Source organism: Aotus nancymaae, unplaced genomic scaffold, assembly GCF_030222135.1.
Source record: "Aotus nancymaae isolate 86718 unplaced genomic scaffold, 86718_ANA_hifiasm-v0.15.2.pri h1tg000059l, whole genome shotgun sequence".
NCBI lineage: Eukaryota > Metazoa > Chordata > Mammalia > Primates > Aotidae > Aotus > Aotus nancymaae.
Window position 1 is genome coordinate 76,013,735 of NW_026988473.1, and position 24,067 is coordinate 76,037,801.

The following is a 24,067-nucleotide window of genomic DNA, read 5'->3' on the forward strand; positions in this document are numbered from 1 at the left end:
ATAATAAAATTTTATACCCAACTTTGAGAAACAACTTGTATGTACTATAAGATTGAGGTCTGGATTCATCAGGGAGGATTTCGCAGAAGGAGAGAGACTTGACCTTGGCCTTGGACAAGAGGATCAATGTAAAAGAGAATACTGATGATTCAAGCAGAAACATAAAGAGGGGTGCATATGGCATGGAAGACTGTGACAAAAGTAGCCTACCTGCCAGTGGAAGTCCAATTGGAGAGCAGTAGAGGAGGGATATTAAGGTAGTTTCGACTAGATACTTGAGGAAATACAGAACCATAAGGTTTTTGAGCAGAACAGTGGCATGATGAAAGTCATATAAAAGACAATTTATCTGGGAAAAGAGGACTTTGGAGTTAAAAAGAGTCTGGGATCAGAACAGCCAGTTTAGAGAAGGAAGATCCGAGTGTGAGGGGATTGCTATCCAACTGCACGTAGGGGTAGCAGTAAGATAAAAGATACCTGGACAAATGGGCAAAACTCAGTGATTGAATAGAAATGAGTGAAGGGAGGAAGAAGGATGTTCTTTCTCATGGATATCAGAAGCTGGTGTTCAGTGGCAGACCTGTATAGACATTGTAAGTTTGGTTGGCTTCATTTGTGTTTCTTCCCTTTAAATGAAATGAGGTAGTCATCCTGCTAGCAACTGCCTGCCAAATTAGCTCTTTCTCATTCGCCATCAGTATATAAGCTGAGGACTGATCTACTCTTGACTTGTGCTTTGAGTTTCCAATTCAGAAAAAAAAAAAAGGCTTCCATGAGAGGTTTCTAGAAAAATATACAAAAATTATTTTTTTCTTTTTACTGTATATTTGCATATATCTTAGTTTTACTCATTTCCATAAGGTTCTTAACTTTGCGTGTCGAAATAATCACTATGGCAACTGCAGTATTCTGGTACAGGTGAGTTGGACTTAGGGTTCATATATTTTAATTTTCTTTTTGCTTCCATGTGTACTTGGGGTCGATATGAAGGATTAGGCAATTCACTTGCCAGGGCCACTTTGATGAACACATCATCCCAGCCTAACTGCTATTATGCTGAAATGGAATCTAGAGAGAAATTCATGTGGAGAAGGGAGGGAGGTTTCCCTTTATGATTGTGGTAGAGATTTAGCATTGTTACAGTGAATAACAACTGATGGAACATTTGCATAACTGGAAGAAACCCATTGTTGCAGGCTGATGTTAAGCCATATTGGCGGAAAGAGGCTGGATGTAGGTTCAGGCAGACCAAGGTTTGAGTCGAGATTCTGTCATATATTTGCTGAATGATATAGAGCAAATTCTTACTCTGTGATAGTCTCAGTATCCTCAGTTATAAAATGAACATAACAACAACCACCTTGTCGGGTTGTTTTATGTGTTGTGTAGGAAGCGTGTGCGGAGAATAATAGAATTTCTTGCATACAGTAAAAGGCATCAGCTGTTAGTCCCCTTCTTCAAGCCAAAAATTCCTCCATGTTTCTTTGTCCCCAGTACCTAGCAGTTTTAGCATATTCAGTAACTATCTTGCTAAATAGATACAAATGCAGAAGGGGGTTTTGGGGACTAGGAAAAGTAGTAATATCCACTCATCAAATCGACACGTTTGCTTCCCCATAGGGGTCGTAATTCAGTGCTTCAGCTAGAGTGCATGCACACAATTGTAGGTGTGCACATTGTACTTCCAAGGACGTACACTCTCACAGCTCTGTCAGGAAGCTCATCATGACTCACCCTCCTACAGATCAGGTGGTTAATTATGTTATTAAACTGTCAGAATTATCTAAAATGGCTTTGTCACCCACCTGACAAGAGACCTCAGTTTGAAACCATTGTGTTCAAATGGCTGAAAAGTGTGGATGTGTTGTGAGATAATGTATGAACACGTATGGAAGTTTTTTTTCAAAACGTTTTATGACAGATCTTTTTTTTCCTTTCATTCTTGTGCTTTAGCTATTATATTGTTCTTAACTAAAAATTTATTTTAGTTCACTTCTACAGCTATCATTCAGAGCCTGAGATACGCAGGTTCTGTGGTCAGTGTGTCAGGGACAAAGATGAGTAAGATTTGGCTCACTGGGACTGCAACCCTCACTTCTTAAAAAAAAGAGAAGCCCTTCATCAGGATAAAATCACCGACCGTGATCTTTATTGTATTTTTACTCATCATGAAAGGAGTAAACTGGATGGTAGCAAGCTAGATTCAACTAAATAGTCACGGTGGATTGCAAAAACGGTCACAAATTTTTGCAGCTCTTTCTTTCAAGAGCTGGAGGCTATTTCCATGCATGCCCCCTTGCGTCTGGGCTGGCTTGGTGACTTGTTGTGACCAGTAGGAAGTAGTAGAAGTGACACTGCAGTTTCAGAAGCTCAGCCCCAAGAGACCTGGTTTCTTCTCTTATTGTGCCTTCCTGAGACACTGACCAGTTTTCATGATGTGGTTACTCCCTGGTGGCAAGATAGACCCTCAAACTAAACTTTGGTAGGAAAGTCAAGACTGTGATGTCACACACACCAAAAGTGTATATCAAGGTTTATTACTTGCATATGAGCTTTCTGGAGAGAGCAAGGTGGGCTCCCAAGCTAGTCCACAAATGGCTTCTAAGAAATTAGGAAATGGAAACTAGCTTGGGGTTATATGTTGGTTGCAGGTAGGACTGGGTAAGGGTTCCTGTGCTGAAGCTGGGGCTCACACATGGTATGAACTTCCTGCTAGCACCAAAGGAGGGAGTACCTGGGGTTTCTTAGCCCACATGTGGAACAGACAGGGTCGGGATTGTGATGGGGTGGAAGGCTGTCAGCAGTCAAAGTGAAAAATGGCATCAATCTTGTTAATATTCTTTATTACTAATGTCTTCCTAGTATGTAGCATTTGAAATTATTTTAAAATATTTATTGTTTATTTCTCTACCTTTTCCATCCTCTACAGATTATAAGCTCAGTAATGACTGAAACCAAGCCTACATTATTCTCTACCAAATCTAGATTAGTGTTTGGTGAATACTAAGTGCTCAGTAAATGTATATGAATGAATTTCTGCAAGAGAACATTAGTTTTGCTGTATACAATCCTAATGCTTACAGTCTCATTAAAGAATGATTGCACTGCAAGTCTCCTAATAATCTAAAATTTGAATGACCTTCTCTGCATCTCCTAACAGTTGATACCTCTAAAGAAATCGGTAAGAAATGTTAGCCTTTGGTTCCTGTGTGTTGAGCTATATCCTTGTGTCAAGTCCAGTTGCCAGAACATTATGTACCTGGATTGGATTTCTCCAACTTTCCATGGAAATATTTTTACAGTATTAGGTCATGATTTTATTGAAGCTGTACTACACAGCTGTATACACCTATCTCTGAATATTTTGTAAAAATGCTGCTCAGAGCATGGCTGTCTATTTTAGTCACTGTTTCCTGGGACAGACCATGCAGTAGGCATCTGAGACTTTAGAGCTGTGCTGGAAAGCATATCGCCCTCTATGAGATGAGGAGTTCAGCCAACTTACAGAAGGAACTGATACGTTAAACTGTAGTAGTTTCCCTTACCCTAGATTTTCTCACATTATTATCTTCCAGTTCTTATCTTTTTACCTTTTTTTAATTTTATATGTATAGTCGTCCCTCAATATCTGTGGAGGATTGGTTCCAGGACCCCCTCGGATACCAAAATCCATGGATGCTCAAGTCCCTTACATAAATGTAATATTTGCATATAACCTATGAACATCCACCTGTTTCTTTAAGTAATCTGTAGATTACTGATAATACCAAATACAGTGAAAAAAGGATGGAAAAAGTTGTCATACTGTATTGCTTAGGAAACAAGGACAAGAAAGAATGGTCTGAACATACATGTTCAGTACAGATGCTTTTTTCTTTTCCAAGTATTTTCTGTCCAAGATTGGCTGAATCCTGGACACAGAAGCCATGGATACAGGAGAACCAACTCTGTGTGTGTGTGTGTGTTTGAGCGTATGTGTGTATTCTTTCCTCTGAGTCTCCAAACTTTCTTTGGAAGTGGATATGGTATTAGTGATTAATCTATGGATGCTTACTTCTGAGACACAGTGGAAAAGATCCAAGTAAGACTATGTTCTATGGCCCTTCCCCTGTTTAAGGGAAACCTGGTGCTTAGGAAAAAGCAAGAAGTAATGCTGTCTTGCTGCTCCATCCGAAGTCGCGTGCTCTTTATCTTTATGTCTCCTGTAGCACATTTTAAGGGATCAAGAAGTTTGTCACATTAAACTTTCTGAATTTTTTTCTATACCACAGGGGCAGAGGTATGATTAATGTCATTTATGACCAAAACTCATAGGACATAGGGACCTACAATTTGAAATACATCTACTTTCCAGAGATATCCTGGAGGATCTTTTATAAGTAGAGAAGAGGTTGATTTTCATCTATATTTTCTCCTTAACATGGTGCCTAACCCTGAGGCTTTGAACACTGCTGTGGAATAATTACCAATTGATCTTCACGAGCACTTTAATATCTTTGAATCTCTGGAATTGATTCTCTTTTTTTACCTAGAGCTTGATACACTGAAAATGAAACAAGGAGTCGTTGCTAATACCATTGTTTTAGTCTATAATTTAAAATGCTTTAAAAATATAATTTGGTTAAACTTTTCTTTAGGGAATATATGGGTAAACAGAAGGAGAGCTACATAGTTCTTTTCTATAAAAATGAACCTATTTTCCTGCCATTTTTGCCATACAGTTGGAGATGTGCTTTCATTGAAAAACATGTCCTAACATAGTGAACTGTGAAGCATTTGGTGAAGGACTTTTAATTTGACAGCATCCCACATTGGACTGAAGAGTGGTGAAAAGTGTTTTCTAACACGTTTAGAAGTGTGCCGCGTATCTTCAACTGTTTTCACCTATCCTTTTCCTCATCCTTTTTTCCAGATTTTATAATGCAGCTTCTGGAATTTAACTCTTCTTCTTCCTTTCTAATAGCAATTTGAATGTAGCCATCTAAATTTGCTTGTTTTATTTTTAAAAATAAATTGTTATTAAACTATACCAATGCTTCAAATTCAAAATACATGAAATACAGTTCCTTAATGTAAATAATATTTGAACTCAGTGTTTTTTATTCCTTTAGGATTTTTGTGTGATAGTCCAGGATTCCAAGTGTTATAGCATGAGTTTTTTCTGTTTGTTTGTTTTTCAACTTTTATTTTAAGTTCAGAGGTACATGTGTAGGATGTTACATAGGTAAACATGTGCCATGGTGGTTTACTGCACAGATCATCCCATCACCCAGGTACTAAGCCCAGCATCATCAGATATCCTTCCTGATGCGCTCCCTCCCCCGACCTCCACAACAGGTGCCCAGTGTGTGTTGTCCCCCAACCCCATGTGTCCAATAAAATGAGTTTTTAGTAACAAAGCACACTGCCTATGTTGCAATATGACAAATCAGGATAATGCAAGAAATGGGTTATTATAAAATTAAATGAAAGATTAAAGGGCCTTATTAGCTATTAGTAATAGAAAAAATGAAGTGAAAAGCTTGAACCTGGGAGGTGGAGGTTGCAGTGAACAGAGACTGTGCCACTGTACTCCAGCCTGGTGACAGAGTGAGACTCTGTCTTAAAAAAAAAAAAAAAAAGCGGGGGAAAGAAAATATTCTAAAATTTGATTATGATGGTGATTGCCCAACTCTGTAAATATACTAAAAACAATTTAATTGTACACATTAAACAGGTGAACTTTATGGTATATAAATTATATCTCAGTAAAGCTAATTTTTTAAAACAGCTCTGTCCTGGTGAAGGAATGAAATAGTGGTTTAATTTACATACGCTTAATAGAGACAGCAATGATTTTAATAAACTCTCAGTTGAAACAAATTGCAATTGTTATATTAAAGGCGCAAACCTCAACTGCCTAAGGAATTTTTCTAAAAGTCAAATCTTGTCTGTGGCTATGGCTGCATCTTATGAGATATAAATGTTATATTCTTGATGCTCATGCCAACTGTATGAGTCCCTTTTTATGCTGCTGATAAAGGCATACCCAAGACTGGGCAATTTATGAAAAAAAGAGGTTTATTGGACTCACAGTTCCACGTGGCTGGGAGGAGCTCACAATCATGGAAGAAGGTGAAAGTCACATCTTGTGTTGCAGCAGACAAGAGAAGAGAGCTTGTGCAGGGAAACTCCCCTTTTTAAAACCATCAGATCCCATGAGACTTATTCACTATCATGAGAACACCATGGGAAAAGCCCACCTCCATGATTCAAGTATCTCCCACTGGGTCCCTCCCACAACATGTGGGAATTCAATATGAGATTTGGGTTGGGACACAGCCGAACTGTGTCATTTTACCCCTGGCTCCTCCCAAATCTCATGTCCTCACATTTAAAAACCAGTCATGCATTCCCAACAGTCCCCTATTTCTTAACTCATTTCAGCATTAACTCAAAAGTCCACAGTCCAAGGTCTCGTCTGAGACAAGGCAAGTCCCTTCAGCCTATGAGCCTGTAAAGTCAAAAACAAGCTGGTTACTTTCTAGATACAATGAGGGTATAAGCATCGGGTAAAACAGCCATTCCAAATGGGAGAAATTGAACAAAACAGAGGGGCTATAAGTCCCATGCAAGTCCAGAATCTAGCAGGGCAGTCAAATCTTAAAGCTCCAGAATGATCTTCCTTGACTCCATGTCTCACATCCAGGTCACCCTGATCTAAGAGGTGGGCTCCCATGGCCCTGGGCAGCTCTGCCTCTGTGGCTTTGCAGTATACAGCCTCTCTCCAAGCTGCTTTCATGGCTTGGCATTGAGTGTCTGCAGCTTTTCCAGGTGACACTGAGAGCTGCCAGTGGCTCTACCAGAACAGTGGCCCTCTTCTCATAGCTCCACTAGGTGGTGCCCCAGTGGGGACTCTGTATGGGGGCTCCGACCCCACATTTCCCTTCTGCACTGCCCTAACAGAGGTTTTCCGTGAGACCCCACATGCAGCAAACTTCTGCTTGGACATCCAGGCATTTCTATACATCTTCTGAAATCTAGGTGGATGTTCCCAAACCTCAATTATTGACTTCTGTGCACTCATAGGTTCAGTACCAGATGGAAGCTGCTAAGACTTGGAGCTTGAACCCTTTGAAGCCATGGCCTGAGCTCTATGTTGGAGCTTTCAGCCAAGGCTGGAGCAGCTGGGATGCAGGACACCAAGTCAAGTCCCTAGGCTGCACACAGCATGGGGACCCTGGGCCTGGCCTACAAAACCGTCTTTTCCTTCTAGATCTCTGGGCCTGTGATGGGAGGGGCTGCCTTGAAGACCTCTGACATACCCTGGAGACATTTTCCCCATTACCTTGGAGATTAACATTCAGCTCCTCGTTACTTATGCAAATTTCCACAGCCAGCTTGAATTTCTCCTCAGAAAATGTAATTTTCTTTTCTATTGCATTGTCAGGCTGCAAATTTTCCAAACTTTTATGCTGTTTCCCTTATAAAACTGAATACCTGGGGCCAGGTGTGGTGGCTCATGCCTGTAATCCCAACACTTTGGGAGGCTAAGGCAGGCAGATTACAAGGTTAGGAGTTCGAGACCAGCCTGGCCAGCATGGTGAAACCCCATCTCTACTAAAAATACAAAAGATTAGCTGGACTTGGTGGCATGTGCCTATAGCCCTAGCTACTTGGGAGGCTTGAATTGCTTGAACCTGGCAGGCAAAGGTTGCAGTGAGTTGAGATTACACCACTGCACTCTAGCAAGACTCTGTCTCAAAAAAAAAAAAAAAAACTGTGTGCCTTTTAACAGCACCCAAGTCACCTCTTGAATGCTTTGCTGCTTAGTAATTTCTTCCACCAGATATCCTAAATCATCTCTTTCAAGTTCAAAGCTCCACAAATCTCTAGGGCAGGGGCAAAATGCCACCAGAGTCTTTGCTAAAATATAACAAGAATCAACTTTGCTCCAGTTCCCAACAAGTTTCTCATCTCCCTCTGAGACCACCTCAGCCTTGATTTCATTGTCCATATCATTATCAGCATTTTAGTCAAAGCCATTCAACAAGTCTCTAGGAGGTTACAAACTTTCCCACATTTTCCTGTCTTCTTCTGAGACCTCCAAACTGTTTCAACTTCTGCCTGTTACCCAGTTCCAAAGTCACTTCCACATTTTCACGTATCTTTTCAGCAGGGCTGCAATCTCTGTACCAATTTACTGTATTAGTCCATTTTCATACTGCTGATAAAGACATGCTAGAAACTGGGCAATTACAAAAGAAAGAGGTTTATTGGACTTACAGTTCCACGTGGCTGGGGACGCCTCACTGTCATAGCAGAAGGTGAAAGGCACGTCTTACATGGTGACAGACAAGAGAATAGAGCTTGCACAAGGAAACTCCCCTTTTTAAAATCATCAGATCCTGTGAGATTTATTCACTACCACGAGAACAGCTTGGGAAAGACCTGCCCGCTTGATTCAAGTACCTCCCACCGGGTCCCTCACATACTACGTGGGAATTCAAGATGAGATTGGAGTGGGGACACAGCCAAACCATATCACCAATCATCAGATATTTACTGAGTTCCATTATGATAGAGGTTGCTCTTGGAGATTCAAAGGTATAAAATACAAAACACAACTGTATTACTTACTATTGCCGTTTAAGAAAACACAGTGGCTTAAAACAACACCATTTTATTTAGCGCACAATGTTGCGGGTGGGTTGCTGAAGGGTTGTTCTTCTTCTCTAAACTGACTCAGCTGATCTCTGCAGGGATTTTTCAAGAAATTATGGTGAACTGGTGAGAGGGCTTATTGATGATCTAGAATAGACTCACTCACATGTCTGGCAGTTGGCAGGCTATCTTCTGAGGCACTTGGTTCTCCTCCATATGGCCCCTCATCCTTTAGGTTGGCCATGTAATTGTTTCAGGTTTCCAAGTACAGTAAGTGCAGAAACTACAAAGCTTCTTGAGGTTCGGGTTGTGGACTTGCACTGTGTCACTTAGACTGTATTTTACTGGTCAAAGCAAGTTACTAAGCCACCCCAGATTCAGAGGATAGGGAAATAGAATTCACCTATTGATAAAAGGAGCTGCAATATTTGATGGACATTTTTAGAGTCAATTTCATAGTCAATCAATTACTAAAATAATGCTGCTTTCTAGACCTCCAAGTCACTTCAACACTGCAATAATCTAGCTAAATTTGCTTTGGTGCTATCCAGTTTATCCCTTCCATTTAAGTAAAGTAAGTCTCATGATGAAGATAATTTGAGTATGTTAAATACAGTCACGGTATTCATGTGTATTAGATGTTGAATTAATTACCCCTACTAGAAGTGGGCAGGAGTAACACAGCTCTTGCTAAAACTGTTTGAATTTTCCCTCAAACTTTTGCCAGAGATTTACCTAGCATAAAGATTGTTTTGTTTTCCTCAAGTACACACCTTTAAATGGGTCCAAAGCCAGAGGAGGAGGAGACCACAAAATGGGAGTAAAATTACAGTGATGTAGTTAGTTCACATTGAGTAATTGAGAAGCAACTATATTAAGATATCTATTTTAATTCTGGTCATTTGGCAGCTATATCTTCTCTCACAGCAATAGGAAAACTTCAGGAGTAAACCAAAACATTCGCCTGAATACAACGAGAAACACCCAAGACAAGAACGGGGGAAAAAAAAAAAAAAACCCTAAATCCAATTGACTAATATTAGAAAAGAAATTTATAAAATTTACCATGTCTGTTAAGCCATCAACCAAAAGGAAAATCAGCACCGGGTAATGAGAAATCACCGAAATCACCAACTATGATCTCACAAACTTGGTAAAACTGTGAGATCATTATCCCACTGCCAGTTGTTCCTAAGAAATGGGCCCCTTCTTAAATATGGGGGACTGAATGCTGAGGGCCAGCCAGGAAAAGCACTCCCAGCTCCACTGATACTGACACGAATCACATCAGAACCTAAGACTTTTGCCCACAGCCATTAAAAATTGTGACAGTTCAACTGTGAAAATCTCCTTCAAGTTCAAGCTTAGGTCTCAGACAGAAAAATCCATCTCCCAACTACCTAATCAAAGTGTAGCGTTCAGCGTGACTTTTCCTATCCCTAGGCATCTGCTTTCTATAAACACAGCTCCCAGCATGGTGGTGTCAATTAAATGCGCACTTTCAATTACCTAATATGAGGAAAAAAAGGATCTTGTTACTTAGGAAGTCTGTTTTTTTTTTTTAACTGATTCTATGGATGTGGAAGTCTAGCATCTTAAAAGACACCTTAAATTACCATTTGCTCTCTATAAGCTGTTGCTTCAGATACAGTTGAGATTTATAAAAGTCCTAGGCAAGCTTCTTAGAAGCATACTCACATCAACTGGTAAAGTGCAGTTCTATTTTCCTTTGAATTAGACGTCCCTTTCTCTGCTATAATCCTCTTTATATAGAGACTCCTTTTCTATTGAGCCAAGAGTGAAATAATTGTAAAAGCCTTGTCAGGGTACCATACTGCAGAGACTTTCCACGTCTCCATTGTCCATCTACAAGTAGACAGTTTATTTATTTAAATTTTTTAAAATTTATAAATTAAAAGCATGTTTAATCGATTACTAAAATAATGTTGCTTTCTAAACGTCTAAGTCGCTTCATCACATTTACTAAGGAAAAAATAATTATTTAAGGTGATGGTTATTCCAATTACACTGATTCAATCCTTACAAATAATATATTAAATTAGGACATGTCCCCTGAAAACAAGGACATCTATTATATACCATAAAAATATAAAATTAAAAGACTTTACTAAAAGATCAACTATAGGATGGAATTGTTTTAATAACTATGACAATTTCTAGAAAGTTCTGCAGAATTTTCCTTCTTTATATTTATAGAAGCATTTCAAGGAATAGTCAATTTCTTGAAAAATATGGGCATAAGTGGTTTAATTGTTTTATCATATGTTTAAACAGAAAAGCATATTTATAGTCAACAATTGCAATTTCAGGTATCTCATATATTCATCATAGATATGAATTTGCTGAGGAAAGACACAGAATAACCATATCGATGCGAAATAGTGAAATTGTGGCTACTAAGTTTTAGAAATACAAATTTTAAGCTGATATGCTCTTTGATCAGTTAGTAAAATAAAAAATGCCTAAAATTCAAAATATTTTAAATGACATTCAGAGGATGGAAAGATACTCAGATGCCTGAAACAACCCCTTCACGTGATGTGATAAAATTTAACTCGTTGCCAGAAGCACCGGATTATGGCTAAGTCACTCTGGTTCAAAGTTAAAGAATGGTTAAGCTCAAAAATAATAGAAAATTACCTTGAAAACAGCTAAAGAAATCTGAAATGGCCAAAATCATCCTATTTTAAATGCTAAGCTAATTTGTTATTATCTAGTATCTAGGACATGTAATAAGTGGGATTTGCCAACTCAGTAGCAGTGGACCGACATAGTCAACATAAAAAGCAGAAACTGTCCAAAGCAGTGGAAAGGAAATAAGGTTGGGATCACTCAGGAGAGGAGGACACCATCACATTTACCTTAATGTTATGTCTATTCAGCAGTAGTCTCAATCTCCCTAGAATTCGTAAATCTCAATAAAATGAACATTTACTGAAATAGTGCTCTTATGACAAAATGAAAAAATTATCATCTAAAGCTTCCCTAAAATATTCAAAAGCTTTTAAAACTACTCAATCTACTATGAATTTCTATTAACTTCATTAACAGCTACAAGAAAACAATGTTTTGGTAAATTTAACACATTGATTTTTGGCAAATTGGCTTCTGGCAAACTGGTTGTTTTATATATTGTTTATTTCAGCATATTGATTCTTAGCAATTTGGCTTCTTTCTGATACCTGGTGCCCTCAGAAAGCAAAGTGGATAATCAAAAATGTATTTTTAGAAATATATCAAGTACCAAAAGTCACTGGTTAGGAGACTGAGTATACATGGTGATTGAGACAGACATTGCCTGTGAACTCATGGGAGATACAGCCTGTCAAGGAAGACAGACATTAAGTAAAAGTGACATAAATAATAATTTAGCTAGAACTGTAATAAATCTGTAATAAATGCTTTGAAAAAAAACATGGTATGACATGAGAGTGAGAGGAAGACCTGGTAGAGAACGTTTTATTTTTCATTAGTTTCTATTAAATATTTTCTAAAATAGAAAATAGAGTCTTGCCTGCCGAAACAGACAGGAGGACCAGTGCCAAGCATCATCAGTCAGGTGTGGGTGGCATGGTTGGGCTGCGGAACTGACACGGACCATCGGCAGCACGCACTGTCTAAGGAGCAGTGGCTGGCATTCTTTAATGTCTCCAGTGTTCATCTAGTGCAGGGTCCTTTATGTTTTCCTCACACGCCTTAGAGATAATCTTTGTCTTTAAAGTGACATCCTGCGGTTCCCATGTGCTTCTCTCTGACAGCTTACCTGCAGGCTCCAGTCTTCTCCCACCTGCAGCTTGCAGCCCCTGTTGCCATTCGCCATGCTGCCAGTGAGGCTGGCCTCCCCAGTTCCTTTTCCTTGGCTTCTTTTTATTCTTGCACTTCTCTGTTGCCGGCTATTCTTCTCAGGGTTCTCCACCCTTTGAGAGAGCATGCTGGCCAGTGGTGGCACTCCCATATCTCTGCACAGGTGTACTGAACAACTGGGTCTCTGACACCTCCCAGAGAGTGGTTATATATATATACACACACATGTATATATACTTTAAGTTCTGGGGTACATGTGCAGATCGTGCAGGATTGTTACATAGGTATACACATGCCATAGTGGTTTGCTGCATCCATTCCCCATCACCTATATTAGGTATTCTCCTAATGTTATCCCTCCCCAATCCCCCCACCGCCTGCTATCCCTCCCCTAGCTCCCCCACCCCCCAACAGGCCCCCTTGTGTGATGTTCCCCTCAGGGAGTGGTTTTACATTGCTGTGGTGGTCTAGAGCTTCTCATCCCGGATACCACCTTCATGAGGTATCTATAGATTCTCAGAGACTGTTTTTGAAATCATCAATGTTTTACCTTAACTAATACTAGAAAATGAATTATCCATATTATTAAGAGGAGTTCTAAATAGTTTGAATTTGTTTTCTGTTTTTTTGTTGTTGTTGTTTTTAACTGCTCCTTGTGGAGCAGGGCTACCTCACAGGCAGTGTGCCTTTGTTTAAAAAAGTTAAATGAAAGACAAGAGAGGAAACTATGTGGGCCATGTGATTAAGATGTATCTAAATATCCCAGCACTTTGGGAGGCCGAGGCGGGTGGATCACGAGGTCAAGAGATCGAGACCATCCTGGTCAACATGGTGAAACCCCATCTCTACTAAAAATACAAAAAATTAGCTGGGCATGGTGGCGCGTGCCTGTAATCCCAGCCACTCAGGAGGCTGAGGCAGGAGAATTGCCTGAACCCAGGAGGCGGAGGTTGCAGTGAGCCGAGATCGCACCATTGCACTCCAGCCTGGGTAACAAGAGCGAAACTCTGTCTCAAAAAAAAAAAAAAAAAAAAAAAAAGATGTATCTAAATGTTACGTAAATAGCTATGTTTAAAGAAAACCAGTCAATAGTTCCAAGGACACTTAGTGCTTAGTGCTTCACTGGGCTGAAATGAAGGTGCCAGCAGGGCCAGGCTCCCTCCAGAGGCTCTGGGGAAAGAATCCTTGCTTCTTCCAGGTTCAGGTGGCTGGCAGCATCCCTGACTTGTGGCCACATCCCTCTAATCTCTGTTTCTTCCTCTTCCGAGTGTAACCTCATCTCCCTGTGTCTCTTCTACAAGGACATTAGTGATGTCATCTATGGCCCACCAGGTTAATTCAGGATGATCTCCTCATCTCAAGATTCTTAATTTAATTGCATTTGCAAAGCCCCTTTTTTCAAATTGGGTGACATTTACAGGTTCCAGAGATTAGGATTTGATATCTTTGGGGCCATCATTCAGCTCACTACACAGGGGTTACATTGTTTCTGTTGAGAATCACAATCCACAGAAAGGGTTCCAAAACTTTGCTTATCCTGAAGGCAGAGTGTTCTGTTCTATTTGTTTGTTTCCACATATCAAGTTGTTTTTTCCCCTGACTCTGCTACTGGTGCACTTGATCCTTGTGGTAGAGGACAAGGTGCCAGTACTGCTTTCTCAGTTGTGTGGTTGCAAACGGACTGACTGACAAATGCAGAGCGCTCGATAAATGTCATTGTTACTATTAGTATGGCTACGTGCAAGAAAACGGGCTGAAATTTTATTATTATTATTTCACATCAATTGGGTAATAAGATTTGAGGGAGACAATCTCTCATGTATGTGAAAACCCAGTTATCACACTTAGGAACTACAAAAGGATCTCAGACCGAAACTATAAAACAAAAAACAGTAAGATGATAATGGTAGTGAATGGAAAGATCAGGTGGTCATACTACTTTAAAAATTAAGTTAAAATTTAATTTAAAAACCATTTTTAGATATCCATTTAATCTGAATACTCTTAAGACTACTAGACTACTCTAGAATTTTTAGTAAATTCCGTGCTCAGGATCTATGAGAGTCTAGTGGTTATCTCTGAGTAATGCAATCATGAGTGATTTTTAAAAATATTTTATTTTCCTGTTTTCATGATTTTCCTACATTAAACATATATAACATATATAAAAATTGGTTAAAGTTAATGTATTTGGGCCAGGTAGAATACGTCTGTAATCCCAGCACTTTGGGAGGCCGGGGTGGGAGTATCACTTTAGTCCAAGAGCTTGAGACTGCCCTCGGCAACATAGTGTGACCCCCATCTCTACAAAAAAGTTTTTAAAAGTAGCCAGTCATAGTGGCTCACGCCTGTAGTCCTCGCTACTCAGAAGGCTGATGGGGCAGGATCCCTTAAACCCAGGAATTCAAGGCTGCAGTGAGCCATGATCACATCACTATACTTCATTCAGTCTGGGTGACAGAGTGAGATCCTGTCTCAAAAAAAATTTAACGTATCAAAATTTTGATATGTAAACTCTGAGCTTTAGAGTTTGCAATTACTTTTATGTGCATTACATTATCACATTTGCAGCTCCATGAGGTTGACAGTATTTGTCCATTTGGAAGGTGAGGATGCGAGCTTTAGAGGGATCCAATCCCAGGCCAATGGAGCAAGGAAAGGAACAGAACCATAGTTTTTTTTGTCTTGACTCCAAGTCTGGTGGTTTATACAGAATTTAAGTTACTGTGAAGTTGATGATACTGGTTATAAAATGTATGTTTGCCTGCTTTTGAATTTGTGCAAGAAGAAAATTTTGCTCATCCAACCCTAGTCTCCATGTGGGATTCCTAGAAATTTTTGAACTTGTTTATTAATGTATTTTTAACATGTGTCAAAATTCTACTTAGTTCCACAATCTGTTATTTCTAGTAATTTCTGAGAAATGCCCATTTATGTCTCGAGAATGTTCCATTCACATCTCAAATAAGACTCTTTTTAATTATGTAGTTTTAAAAAATATTTTTTTATCCTCCTGCCTTTATCATAGGTCTTCTTATGCCTAAGAACTAAAGCAGCTTCTTTAAAATGAGCAGAACAGGTCCTTTCCATGAGAGCTGACCCTTGATTATGAATGATTTTGAGTTGTCTTCCCTATCACCCAACCCCTCACCTACCAACTTGCATTAGTTGAAGCAAAGTCTTTTACAATATTTACGGTGCCATTAGAATGTCCTTCAGTCCAACACTTTATCCTCTTTCTAAAACTCGGCATTTTGCCATCGAATATGGGAATGTATATAAGGAAATTCATTGCTGTTTTACTTTCCAGTTGCTCTCAAACCTGCAATATTTTTGAAGCCTTGAATAAATCATTTGTTCATTACGGGTGCCAGTTTTACCCCCAGGGGACATTTGGAAATGTCTGGAGACAGTGTTTGGTTGTCAGAATAGCAGAGAGCAGGTACCTAGTCGGTAGAGGCAAGTATGCTGTCAGCCATCCTACAGTGCACAGGACAGCTCCCACAACCAAAACTGTGTGACCCTAAATGTTCAATACTGCCCTTGTTGAGAAACTCTGGCCTAGATCAACAGCATCCATCTTTCAATTCCATCTTATAGATGTTCGGCTCCCCCTGAAGACCACAGAGATACAGACTTTATAAAATATGCACTTAAACGAGGAGTGGCAGCATCATTCAGGTAACCAGGTTCCATCCTCAGTTTTCCTTGGTGACCTATGCATAGCAAATAGATTTCGTATCATCTCAAGTCTAGGATAGTGATAGTGTCTTACTCTCTGGTGGCTGAATGATTTCTGTGAGGCCTTAGATTCATTCTTTTGAGGAAAAAAGCCCTTAAGGCAGTGAGAAGACCCCCCAAGGGCACAATTGCAGTTGATTGTGGCTTCATCTGTATCCTCTCTTTGTTAAGACAACAGTTTTTTTTTTTTTTAGTAATTTAAAGGAGGTGCTTTGGTCTCCTCAATAAATTATATTGTGCCATAATGCCAGCACCAAGCATAATGGGAACACATAAAAATTGCTTAATAAATGTTTGTTGAATGAATGACTTTAATTGTTCAGAGTTTCATGTTCAGTTATAGACCATAAATTCCAATTGCCTATAGTTTCCTGTCACCTTCCTCAGGTTTACTCTGTCTTCTAACTTGCGTTTTACTTTTTCTACTGGTTTTATTTTTGCCATCGGGATATATTTTTTTGCTCATTTACTTTACCAATTTACTCATATCAATTTACTAATTGTTTCTTATGCTAGGTACTGGTAGCATTGTCAAAAAGCTTAAGGAGCAAGGAGGCAAACAAGACTAAAAACAATGTATAATTTAATTCTGATACAGAGAGTGGCTGAATGCTATTAGGATCTATTTATAGAAAGATCTAAATAAAATTTGAGACATAGAAGCTGATAGAAGTGAAATAACAATCAATGCCCCTGGAAGTAGGATGAGATTTGAACAGGCAGTTTTTCATCCATTACTCACTCACTCACCTACTCATTAATCCAGTAAGCATATTTTGAGTGCCTGCTCTGTGGCTAGGGGCACAAAGATGAATAAAATGTTGCTTATACTCTCAATGTACTTATGGTTTAATAAGTTAAAAAAACTGAATAGAAATTCCATTTGACCCAACAATCCCATTACTGGGTATATATCCAAAGGATTATAAATCGTTCTACTATAAGGACACATGCACACGAATGTTCATTGCAGCACAGTTTACAATAGCAAAGACCTGCAACCAACCCAAATGCCCATCGATGATAGACTGGACAGGAAAAATGTGGCACATATACACCATGGAATATTATGCAGCCATCAAATACGATGAGTTCGCGTCCTTTGTAGGGACATGGATGAACCTGGAAACCATCATTCTTAGCAAACTGACACAAGAACACAAAATTAAACATCGCATGTTCTCACTTATAGACAGGTGTTGAACAATGGGAACACATGGACACAGGGAGGGGAACACTACACACTGGGGTCTGTTGGGGGAAAGGAGGGGGGACAGCGGGGAGTGGGGAGTTGGGGAGAGATAGCATGGGGAGAAATGCCACATATAGGTGAAGGGGAGGAAGGCAGCAAATCACACTGCCACGTGTGCACCTATGCAACAATCTTGCATGTTTTTCACATGTACCCTAAAACCTAAAATGCAATTAAAAAAAAAAACTGACAGTAAACAAACCTCTTTGTAACAAGTCATCTTCACAACAGAAGAGAGTAAGAGAAAAACATTGCTTCTGGATCAGATGGTTTGCCACGAGAATCCTGGTTTTTCCACTGCTTCTGAGCTGTACAACCTTGGGTAAATGTAAATTATGTCTCAATATCCATATTTGTTACATTGGAATGGCAACATCTACCTCACAGAGATTTTACTAGAATTAAATGAAATAACATATTAATTATTCAACAAACATTTATAGAGAACCCACTACTTTCCAGATACTAGGTTAAGCACTAGAGGTTAAGCATTGGGGATACAAATACAAATGACCCTCCACCCCTGTCTTCTAAGGGACAGTTTGGTAAGTGCTTTGGGAGAGATCACAGAGCAGGTGTGCTTGACTTGGAGGGTGGAAAGATGCTGAAAGACCGCTTCCCTGAGGGATAACCACTGAGTTAGATGTTAAAGAAGATTGGAAGTTAGACCCAGGAAGACAATTCACTGCGCAGAGTGTTCCAGGCATAAGAACAGCCGGCTTGCTGAGGGGTAAGTAGCTGACTAGAGCCTAGAGAGGAGGAAAGGTGTGGAATAGGGGGGACAGGGACAGTGGGACACAAGGGTAGTAAAGACTGAGGCACAAGGCTGGATGTCAGCAGGCTACATGTGCCTTGTTAGAGAGCAACTGGGAGCCACCAGATGAAACAGGCTCAGTAACCACTTAATATGTAAATAAACCAATTCTGCATTCTGGAAGATTTGGGGGAAGACTCAAGTGAACTGGGCACATTCTGGTGTTACTAGCAGAAGACTTGCACATGAAAGTTTAGGAAATCAATTTCAATAGGTAATATGAAGCAAGGCTGTGATGGAATTTGGTAGTCTTAGTGGTCTCTTATCTATAAAATGATAGATTGTTTTAGCAACATGTGTATAATGTCCTAGATGAGGAATAGACTTAAGGCTTGAATACCAGATATGAGATTGTGACTTTGTTAGCAAACTGTAGGGTCCAGGTCTAGGAGAGAGCAATTGAAACGTACATAAAGAGATGGACAACAGTATTCTGAGAAGAACCATCAGTATGAGACAGAGAGGGTGGAGCCCACAGCTCTATAAGCTTAAGTAAATAAAAGTATGGTGGTCCCTAGGTTGAAAGGCAGATTTGAGAGAGAAGGTTTGAGTTGAGTTTGGCATGTTATGTTTTGTGGTTTGAGAGAGAAGCTATGAGTTGAGTTTGGCATGTTATGTTTTAGATGCAAGGGAGCCAAAAAAGTGAAACTTCCCATTAAGACATTGGATATGTGGGGTGAAAGCTTGTGCAGGAGACTGAAGCTGTAGGTACAGATTTGGGAATCCTCATAATAGAGATGATTGTGTAGGGGTGTATACATGCTTCTTGATATTCTTCATATCTATTTTTGAAAGGTTTTCTAATGTTAATTAGGAGATTTAGTTGGATAATCGATGAACAGAGCAGTGCTTCTAAGTATACTTTCCTTTGCTGCAAAGCATCTGTTTAATATGTGCTACTACCTAATATGCCAGGAAGATCTGGATCCCCATTAATTCTTTTGTGATAAATTGGTACCTTTGGAAGTTACACGAAGTTTTCAAGTCTCCAAAGCACTGTCTGAGTATCTGATGTTTTAATACGGGGGAGTACGTTACTGGTTTAATTATGGTAAGAGTTCTTAATAACCAGACCCTGCCTATGGAAGTCTACCCGCTTCTTCTGGAAAAAGGATTATCTCTGGAAGGAAGAGAGAAGCAAGCTGTGGTTCTGTTTGTATCACCTGTGTCAGTGGGATACCACATGCTTGAGTACCTAATATGTATCCAGCACTGGCTTAGGTACTAAGGATACAGCAAGTTCTTTTTGTCACAAGTCCAGCAAACAAGCACAAGGAATGTAGAGCAGGGATTACATAAAAGTCTATGCCAAAGGCTGTTAAGCACTAGAAGAAGCAGAGGCTGACCTTGTCCAGGGCAGTAGGATTTTTTAAAATTGCAATATAATGGCATTTTAACTGAACCCTAAAGTCTAAGTAACATTTACTCTGAAAGTTAAATGAGATCATTTCAGTTGGTTATCGTAATAATAAGGCACTAGAAAATAAAGCCAATTAACTTTTTTAAAAAGCAATGTTCTTATTTCTTGGAACATTGTAAGTACTGAAAAATGAAGAAAAACAAAAGTAGACATTTGCCAGGTAGTCAGGAAGAAATAGGAACAATGTATCTATTCCAGAGAGAAGGAGCAAGGTGTGTTTAACAAAACCACAAAGACAGGAAGAGTAGGCACAGCATGCATGTTTGCTAAGAGATCATGCTGAAAATGTTGGCAAACAAATAATCATATTTTCTTTACAAAATGATCCCTGAGCCTGCAAAAAGAGCATGGCTTATGGATAGAGCAAGAGCAAATAAAAGGAGACCAGTCAGGAGGCTATAGCTCAGGTCTAGGTAAGAACGAATGGGGCTCTGAACTAAGGTAGGGGATGGAGAAGAGAAGGTAGATTTCAGATACATCTAGGTGGTAGAATTAACAGAACTTGGTGGCTAATTAAATGTGATAATAAACAGGCCAGGAGTATTCTACAACACCTCCCTGCAGGAACTCGCAGTGGAGTTTGAGCATGTCATGTCTGACTCAGGGCATGCATATCTGAAACCTCCTTGTGCTGAATGACAAGCCTGATTTTTCCAGCACCATGCTCTTCTTCATTGTTTGCTTGACACTTTGGGAAGTGGCATTAATACTCTCAGGTCACTAGGGGGCTAATCATAGCCATTTTCATGATTGCAATGCTGAATTGGAGTTCTCAGAGAATAATCATGGCAGTTCACATAAGGGTCTTTCCTGGAAGAGGTTCTCACTGTCTTCGGACAAAGTCATTTGCATTAAGACCGTTCCATGAGACTAGTATCATAAAAATCATTACCTATACAGCTTTTGCTCTCAAATCTTCAGCCATTCCAGAGGTCTACTGAATACTAAATTTTTTGTTCATTCCAGCTGTAAATGCGTTAACCTGATGGACACGAACTATTCACAAGTGAATGACTAGAAGAATGGATGGATGAGCATAGATAGATAGGTAGAAATTAATGATAGCAGTTAGTGCTCTATTTCTATGAATGTGTTAACAATTTTAAAGAAAAATTAATTTACAATTATTTAGTAAAACCATAAACCTACATTTAAAACCTACATTGGCTATATGCAAAGCACTGTGTTGGACTATTACATACTATATTCAAAGCCCCTGGAAGATGGGGTGGAGTAATTTATGTTTGTATCCTCAGTGCTGAACCTCGAGTGCTTAACCTAGTATCTGGAAAGTAGTGGGTTCTCTATAAATGTTTGTAGAATAATTAACATGTTATTTCATTAAATTCTAGTAAAATGTCTGTGAGGTAGATATTGCTATTCCCATGTAACAAATATGGACATTGAGACATAATCTAAATTTAGCGAAGGTTGTACAGCCCAGAAGTAGTGGAAAAACCAGGCTTCTCATGGCAAACCTGTCTGATCCAGAAGCAATGTTTTTCTCTTAACTCTCTACTGTTGTGAAGACAGCTCCTTGAAGGCATTGCCTGATCCTTCTTGAGTTTCTGCACAGTTCCCACTTGGGAGTTGAGTTACTCTTCCAGATCCTAGAGAAGTCTCATTACTGGCAACCAAACTGTGGTGCTGACACAGGCATTTTATATCTGGAGCTGCCATGTGAGAGTCACCAGCAGAGGGTTCAAGTTGAGGTAGGCCACAGCCCTCCAGCTTTGGGAAATGATAAGAATCAAGATGCTCACCAAGCCTAAATGTGCGCCCTTGCAGAGCAAGCCATAATTCTTCACCCCAGACCACAAACCATGTTCAGATAACCATGAAAATGATTCCCATTGATCTAGTAAGACCCAATTACACTGCAAAAGAGTGAAATTGAGTAGAAGAATGGCATTTGGGGACAGAATTGTTAAGTAATGAAAAATAAGTCATGGCAATTGACTCCTGAGGTGTCTGATCAGACACATAGAAAACTGCTAGGAAAATAAATTAGTTGTAATGGATCTATACCTTCTCTGTGAACCCCAGGCCATCAGCATTGTCCTTTCAGTTTCTCCAGAAAGTTATCAGGCCTCATCAGCTACTGATACTGTAGAAATTTCATCTTTAGGAAGAAAGTCATAAATACAACACCTATACTCTTTTGAAAATGAAAGATTCCTCGTATCTGGGCAATAAAGTGAGAATTTGATTCATTTATTTAAAAGATCTCTCAGATGCAATTTTAGTCACTTCTAGGGGGGTCTTTTATTTTTTTCCTTTTATATGTGTAAAAAGAGATCTCACTGATGTCTTTAGAAAGCTGGAACCAGACTCTGATATAGACATTTGTTCCCATGAAGAGACAACAGAATGTGGTTAAGAGAGAAGAATAGCCTTAACTATGAATTATTTTCCTGTGATAGCTAATTTTTATTCTCTTATACCTTTCCAAAAAGGTGGCAAGGTGACATCTATTTAGAGTGTATTTAATTGCAAATTTCAGAAGACCGAAATAGTAGTATCTTACAAAATCCTCAGTCACAATTCAAAATGTTTGGAAAAGCAGAAGATGAAGTATACTCTCAGCAGAGAGGGAGGAAATTGGAATTTCAAGTAATCTGCTTGGTCTGCTGATTGCACTGTGTAACGGAGGATATACCAACTCTTGATTTTTGTCTCTCATTTCCATTCATCTGGGGTCCTTTCCTTATGATCAGGGACTCTGTGGGTAGCCATGGTACTTAAGGTCTAAGGAATAGCAAAGAGAATTTTGTTCTATTATAATGTGGTGTTGTCAGATGCAAGTAATTGGATCCTAATCCTTATCTGCAGCAATTCAAAGACAGGTTTAAAATCTCGCCCAGAGTGTCTTCCTAAACCACAGTCAAAAGGTGTGTGTCTGTATATACATCACTGTGTATGTATGTGTACGTGAGAGACATAGTGTGTGTGTATGTTTATTCATAAAGAAACACACAATAAAGTCATGTGGATTACAAAAATTGATGGCATAGCCATTAGTTAATAATCAAGCTTGTTTAATTTTTACATAGAATTACTAAAAATAAGCAGTCAGAATTTTCCATGTGTTTGAGTTAGTTTTTTTTTTTAATTCAGTGGAATTAATTACTGTAATTTGGGAAGAATGAACATTGTTTTAGTTCAGAAAATGTGTTACTCATGTAACAGGAGCCCAGGAGCCATACAGTGTCAAGAATTGTTCCGTTGAGTGACAGTGTTAGCAAGAAGGCTCATTCATCCTCCCTGCTGTCCTTGGAATCAGTCTCACAGAATCGGGCTCCCTGCTTATTTCAAAAAAGCTACCAGAAACAAATAGAGCTACTGATTTTTTATTGTTCACATTGAGACAGTTCATCAGGGTGGTAGGGAGAATTGGGGCAAATAAACTTACTCTCCTACTAACCTTTACTTAACATTTCAAAAGGATATGTAAAATTTGTAATCTTTTCTTCTACAGCATTTCTTAAGAAGTACAGGTCTTAAGGTTAAGCAGGACATTGAGAATTTCTCTAGGAAACCCTCTGAAATAATACAAATACATCATCACTCCAGATAGATTTAAAACATCCCATTTTATGAGGAAGAATTCCACAATCACCTTATGAGAAGAGAACTCAATAATATAGATTTTTACTGCAGGGACATTTAATTCCCCAAAAGCAAAGGTCATTTATTTAAAGCACAAGGTTCCCCAAGATACTAGAGTAACATTTAAAATGGTACCAAAGCATTGATGATCCCACTGGGAAATTTTAGCCTGACTGCTTTTGTACACGGCCTACACACAGAGCTTTGCCTCACTTCCACCTCCCTTTGTGATTTGTAATCATGGCTGTCATCTCCTCCAGATGGGAAGCTCCTGTGGAGCAAGGACCATGTTTCTGTTCATCGTCATCTCTCTCCCACAGTGCTTTTGCATTGCGGGTCCTCAAGGAGTAATTACTGAATACATAGTACATAGTACACAGGAATCGTGAATTCAAAGTATTCTGATATAAACAATACAATTCTATGATGAAGACGAGCTACTTCCCCACTTTTTAGTTAATTTTTGCTAGAATAGTATGTAAATTTGAACTGATGCCATTTAAGTCTCTGGAATGTTGTGGTGTCCACCTGGATTTCACAACGCGCTGAGCGTTGTATGGTGTCCTGTCACGTACAAGCTGAGTGACTTTGGGCAAAGCTTTTGTTCTTGCTGGATTTTTCATCTGTTAACAGGTGGGGTTAATGTTGCTTGACCAACTTTCCTAGTCAAGTTGTTGAGAGAATGAAATGTGATCACAGATACTAAAGTGCTTGGAAGTAGTATGAATGAGGGGGGCCTCAGTATAATTGTTGCTACTGAAGA

The 24,067-nt window shown here is 39.3% G+C and overlaps 1 protein-coding gene and 1 pseudogene across 2 annotated transcripts in view; one reads left to right on the plus strand and one right to left on the minus strand.

The window, feature by feature from the left end:
• The window catches only part of FAT3 (FAT atypical cadherin 3), a 532,147-nt gene that overhangs the window by 346,512 nt on the left and 161,568 nt on the right, over positions 1-24,067 (plus strand). The window lies entirely within an intron of this gene.
• On the minus strand, positions 14,242-14,331 carry LOC135270346 (small nucleolar RNA U13; annotated as a pseudogene).